General features: G+C 36.8%; 1 non-coding gene across 1 annotated transcript; it reads right to left on the bottom strand.

The window, feature by feature from the left end:
• Positions 1 to 5929: 5929 nt before the first annotated feature.
• LOC112761198 (small nucleolar RNA R71) lies at positions 5930 to 6037 on the bottom strand. Its single transcript, XR_003181605.1, has one exon. It is a non-coding gene; the product is annotated as a small nucleolar RNA R71 (small nucleolar RNA).
• Between the last annotated feature and the right edge of the window lie 701 nt (positions 6038 to 6738).

Raw genomic sequence — 6738 nt, 5'->3', positions numbered from 1 at the left:
AAGAAGACTGGACCTCAAGCCTGTGGCTAGAGGATGGTTGGAGTTCATCCAACGCTCCATCATCCCCACTAGCAACCGATCTGAAGTTACTGTGGATCGGGCCATCATGATCCATAGCATCATGATTGGAGAGGAAGTAGAAGTTCATGAAGTCATCTCCCTTGAACTCTACAAAATAGCAGAAAAGCCCTCCCCTGGGGCAAGGCTAGCTTTTCCTCATCTTATTTGCCATCTATGTTACTCAGCTGGAGCTTTCATAGAAGGAGACATTCACATTGAGAAAGAGAAGCCCATCACTAAGAAAAAGATAGAGCAAGCAAGAGAGCCCATTCATGGAGCTCAAGAGGGGCAGGAAGCGCATCACCATGAGATCCCGGAGATGCCTCAAATGCATTTTCCTCCACAAAACTATTGGGAGCAAATCAACACCTCCCTAGGAGAATTAAGTTCCAACATGGGACAACTAAGGGTGGAACATCAAGAGCACTCCATCATCCTTCATGAAATCAGAGAAGATCAAAAAGCAATGAGGGAGGAGCAACAAAGACAAGGAAGAGACATAGAAGAGCTTAAGGACATCATTGGTTCCTCAAGAAGAAAACGCCACCATCACTAAGGTGGACTCATTCCTTGTTCTCACTTTTTGTTTTTCGTTTTCTCTATGTTAAGTGCTTATCTATGTTTGTGTCTTCATTACATGATCATTAGTAGTTAGTAACTTTGTCTTAAAGTTATGAATGTCCTATGAATCCATCACCTCTCTTAAAATGAAAAATGTTTTAATTCAAAAGAACAAGAAGTACATGAGTTTCGAATTTATCCTTGAACTTAGTTTAATTATATTGATGTGGTGACAATGCTTCTTGTTTTCTGAATGAATGCTTGAACAGTGCATATGTCGTTTGAAGTTGTTGTTCATGAATGTTAAATATGTTGGCTCTTGAAAGAATGATGACAAGGAGACATGTTATTTGATAATCTGAAAAATCATAAAAAATGATTCTTGAAGCAAGAAAAAGCAGCAAAGAACAAAGCTTGCAGAAAAAAATATAGAAAGAAAAAGAAAAAGCAAGCAGAAAAAGCCAAAAGCTCTTAAAACCAAGAGGCAAAAGCAAAAAGCCAATAACCCTTAAAACCAAAAGGCAAGGGCAAATAAAAAGGATCCCAAGGCTTTGAGCATCAGTGGATAGGAGGGCCTAAAGGAATAAAATCCTGGTCTAAGCGGCTAAACCAAGCTGTCCCTAACCATGTGCTTGTGGCGTGAAGGTGTCAAGTGAAAACTTGAGACTAAGCGGTTAAAGTCAAGGTCCAAAGCAAAAAAAGAGTGTGCTTAAGAACCCTGGACACCTCTAATTGGGGACTTTAGCAAAGCTGAGTCACAATCTGAAAAGCTTCACCCAATTATGTGTCTGCGGCATTTATGTATCCGGTGGTAATACTGGAACACAAAGTGCTTAGGGCCACGGCCAAGACCCATAAAACAGCTGTGTTCAAGAATCATCATACTGAAATAGGAGAATCAATAACACTATCTGGACTCTGAGTTCCTATAGATTCCAATCATTCTGAACTTCAATGGATGAAGTGAGATGCCAAAACTATTCAAGAGGCAAAAAGCTACAAGTCCCGCTCATCTGATTGGAGCTATGTTTCATTGATAGTTTGGAATTTATAGTATATTCTCTTCTTTTCATCCTATTTTCTTTTCAGTTGCTTGGGGACAAGCAACAATTTAAGTTTGGTGTTGTGATGAGCGGATAATTTATACGCTTTTCGGCATTGTTTTTATTATGTTTTTAGTAGAATCTAGTTACTTTTAGGGATGTTTTCATTAGTTTTTATGTTAAATTCACATTTCTGGACTTTACTATAAGTTTGTGTGTTTTTCTGTGATTTCAGGTATTTTCTGGCTGAAATTGAGGGACTTAAGCAAAAATCAGATTCAGAGGTTGAAGAGGGACTGCTGATGCTGTTGGATTCTGACCTCCCTGCACTCAAAGTGGATTTTCTGGAGCTACAGAACTCAAAATGGCGCGCTTCCAATTGCGTTGGAAAGTAAATATTCCATACTTTGAACGGGTTTAGATGACGTAAAAGGGCGTTGAACGCTAGTTCTACGCTGCTGTCTGGAGATAAACGCCAGAAACAAGTCACAAACTAGAGTTGAACGCCAGAAATACGTTAACAACCTGGCGTTCAACTCCAGAAAGAGCCTTTGCACGTGTAACATTCAAGCTCAGCCCAAGCACACACCAAGTGGGCCCCGGAAGTGGATTTATGCATCAATTACTTACTTTTGTAAACCCTAGTAGCTAGTTTATTATAAATAGAACTTTTTATTATTGTATTAGACATCCTGAGTTTTATCTTCAGCTCATAGAGTCTTAGTTACTCCGATTCCCCTCTGGGGCCGAGACCAATGAACCCCATTTTCACTTATGTATTTTCAACGGTAGAGTTTCTACACTCCATAGATTAAGGTGTGGAGCTCTGTTGTTCCTCAAAGATTAATGCAAAGTACTACTGTTTTCTATTCAATTCAACTTATTCCGCTTCTAAGATATTCATTTGCACTTCAACCTGAATGTGATGAACGTGACAATCATCATCATTCCCCATGAACGCGTGCCTGACAACCACTTCCGTTCTACCTTCGATTGAATGATTATCTCTTAGATCTCTTAATCAGAATCTTCGTGGTGTAAGCTAGATTGATGGCGGCATTCATGAGAATCTGGAAGGTCTAAACCTTGTCTGTGGTATTCTGAGTAGGATTCTGGGATTGAATGGCTGTGACGAGCTTCAAACTAGCGAGTGCTGGGCGTAGTGACAGACGCAAAAGGAGGGTGAATCCTATTCCAGCATGATCGAGAACCTCAGATGATTAGCCGTGCTGTGACAGAGCATTTGGACCATTTTCATAAGAGGAGGGGATGTAACCATTGACAACGGTGATGCCCTTGCATAAAGCCAGCCATGGAAAGGAGTAAGACTGATTGGATGAAGACAGCGGGAAAGCAGAGATTCAGAGGAACGAAAGCATCTCTACACGCTTATCTGAAATTCTCACCAATGAATTACATAAGTGTTTCTATCCCTATTTTCTGTTTAATTAGTATTATTTTCGAAAACTCCATAATCAATTATTATCCGCCTGATTGAGATTTACAAGGTGACCATAGCCTGCTTCATACCAACAATCTCCTTGGGATCGACCCTTACTCACGTAAGGTTTATTACTTGGACGACCCAGTGCACTTGCTTGTTAGTTGTATCGAAGTTGTGACAAATTATGAATTGAGATTAGAGCACCAAGTTCTTGGAGCCATTACCAGAGATCACAATTTAGTGCACCAAGTTTTTGGTGCCGTTGCCGGGGATTGTTCGAGTTTTTGGCAAGCTTTTGGTCCGATAACGTCAGTGCCAAATTTTCGGTCCGGCAACAACACCAAGTTTTTGGCGTTGTTGCCGGGGATTGTTCGAGTTTTCGGCAAGCTTTTGGTCCGGTAACATCAGTGCCAAATTTTCGGTCCGGCAACAACACCAAGTTTTTGGCGCCGTTGCCGGGGATTATTCGAGTTTGGACAACTGACGGTTCATCTTGTTGCTCAGATTGGGTAACTTTCTTTTCGTTTTCTTTTCAAAAAGTTTTCAAAAATTTTTCAAAAAAAAAATTTCAAAAATTTCTCCTTTGTTTTCGAAAAAATTTTAAAATAAAAATGTTTTCAAAAATATATTTTTCTTCAGAATTTTTAAGAATGAATTCTAGTGTTTCATGAGGCATGTTGAAGCCTGGCTGGCTGTAGGGAATGTCAGGCGTGTCATGTCTGAGTTACATACTAAAACTTGGCTGGCTATTAAGCCATGCCTGACCCTTTGATTGGAGCTTTAGAACAAAAGTACAAGATTCCTGGAATTCATATTAAAAATTTTGGAATCCTTATTTTTCTTTTTCAAAATAATTTTCGAAAAAAAAAATTTAATTAAAAGAAAATACAAAAAAATCATAAAATCATAAAAATAAAAAATAGTTCATGTTTCTTGTTTGAGTCTTGAGTCAGATTTAAAGTTTGGTGTCAACTGCATATTCATCTTGCATTTTTCGAAAATTCATGCATTCATAGTGTTCTTCATGATCTTCAAGTTGTTCTTGGTAAGTCTTCTTGTTTGATCTTGATGTTTTCATGTTTTGTGTCTTTTCTTGTTTTACATGTGCATTTTTGCATTCATAGAGTCTAAACATGAAAGATTTCTAAGTTTGGTGTCTTACATGTTTTCTTTGCATATAAAAATTTTCAAAAATAAGTTCCTGATGTTCATCTTGACATTCAAAGCGTTCTTGGTGTTCATCTTGACATCCATAGCATTCTTGCATGCATTCATTGTTTTGATCTAAAAATTTCATGCATTGCATCTTTTTCATGTTTTTCCCTCTCATCATAAAAAATTTCAAAAATCAAAAAAATATCTTTCCCTTTTTCTCTAATAAAATTCAAAAATTTGAGTTGACTTTTTCAAAAATTTTTAAAATCTAGTTGTTTTCTATGAGTCAAATCAAAATTTCAAATTTTATCTTTTTTCAAAATCTTTTTCAAAAATCAAATCTTTTTCATTATTCTTATCTATTTTCGAAAATTTCAAAAATATTTTTCAAAAATCTTTTTCTTAATTTTATATCATAATTTTCGAAAATAACATCATCAATTAATGTTTTGATTCAAAAATTTCAAGTTTGATTACTTACTTGTTAAGAAAGATTCAAACTTTGAGTTCTAGAATCATATCTTGTGATATCTTATGAATCAAGTCATTAATTGTGATTTTAAAAATCAAATCTTTTTCAAAACTAATTTCAATCATATCTTTTCAAAAATATCTCTTTATCTTATCTTTTTCAAAATTTGATTTTAAAATATCCTTTCTAACTTCTTATCCTCTTATCTCTTCAAAATTGATTTTCAAATTTGTTTCAACTAACTAACTAACTTTTTGTTTGTTTCTTATCTTTTTCAAAACTACCTAACTAACTCCCTCTCTCTCTAATTTTCGAAAATATCTTCCCTCTTTTTCAAAAATTCTTTTTAATTAACTAATTATTTTAATTTTTGATTTTAATTTTCAAAAATTACTAACCTTTTTCAAAAACTATTTTCGAAAATCTCTAACCCTTTTTTCAAAAAATAATTTTTGAAAATTCTTCTCCCTCATCTCCTTCTAATTATTTATTCATCTACTAACATCTCTTCCTCAAATCACTCACCAAAAATCCAAACTCCCTCTTTCTCTCTGAGTTCAGATTTTTTTCTTCTTTTCTTCTACTCACACAAGGACCTCTATACTGTGGTATAAAGGATCCCCATTATTATTATTTTTTCTGTGCCCTCTTCTTTGTCATATGAGCAGGAGCAAGGACAAGAATATTCTTGTTGAAGCAGATCCAGAACCTGAAAGGACTCTGAAAAGAAAACTAAGAGAAGCTAAATTACAAAAATCCAGAGAGAACCTTTCAGAAATTTTCGAACAGGAAGAGGAGATGGCAGCCGAAAATAATAATAATGCAAGGAGAATGCTTGGTGACTTTACTGCACCTAATTCTAACTTACATGGAAGAAGCATCTCTATTCCTGCCATTGGAGCAAACAACTTTGAGCTGAAACCTCAGCTAGTTTCTCTGATGCAGCAGAACTGCAAGTTTCATGGACTTCCATCTGAAGATCCTTTTCAGTTCTTAACTGAATTCTTGCAGATATGTGATACTGTTAAGACTAATGGAGTAGATCCTGAAGTCTACAGGCTCATGCTTTTCCCTTTTGCTGTAAGAGACAGAGCTAAAGTGTGGTTGGATTCTCAACCCAGAGATAGCCTAAACTCTTGGGACAAGCTGGTCACGGCTTTCTTAGCCAAGTTCTTTCCTCCTCAAAAGCTGAGCAAGCTTAGAGTGGATGTTCAAACCTTCAGACAGAAAGAAGGTGAATGCCTCTATGAAGCTTGGGAAAGATACAAGCAGCTGACCAAAAAGTGTCCTTCTGACATGCTTTCAGAATGGACCATCCGGGATATATTCTATGATGGTTTATCTGAGCTATCAAAGATGTCATTAGATACTTCTGCAGGTGGATCCATTCACCTAAAGAAAACGCCTGCAGAAGCTCAAGAACTCATTGACATGGTTGCTAATAACCAGTTCATGTACACTTCTAAGAGGAATCCTGTGAATAATGGGACGCCTATGAAGAAGGGAGTTCTTGAAATTGATACTCTGAATGCCATATTGGCTCAGAACAAAATATTGACTCAGCAAGTCAATATGATTTCTCAGAGTCTGAATGGAATGCAAGCTGCATCCAACAGTACTCAAGAGGCGCACTCTCAAGAGGCCTATGATCCTGAGAACCCTGCAATAGCAGAGGTGAATTACATAGGTGAACCTTATGGAAACACCTATAATCCATCATGGAGAAATCATCCAAATTTCTCATGGAAGGATCAACAAAAGCCTCAACAAGGCTTTAATAATGGTGGAAGAAACAGGTTTAGCAATAGCAAGCCTTTTCCATCATCCACTCAGCAACAGACAGAGAACTCTGAACAAAATACCTCTAATTTAGCAAACTTAGTCTCTGATCTATCTAAGGCCACTGTAAGTTTCATGAATGAAACAAGGTAATCCATTAGAAATTTGGAGGCACAAGTGGGCCAGCTGAGTAAAAGGATCACTGAAATCCCTCCTAGTACTCT

This window comes from Arachis hypogaea, chromosome 16 (assembly GCF_003086295.3).
Source record: "Arachis hypogaea cultivar Tifrunner chromosome 16, arahy.Tifrunner.gnm2.J5K5, whole genome shotgun sequence".
NCBI lineage: Eukaryota > Viridiplantae > Streptophyta > Magnoliopsida > Fabales > Fabaceae > Arachis > Arachis hypogaea.
Note: the sequence above shows the minus strand (reverse complement) of the source record. Positions and strands in the feature narration are given on the sequence as shown.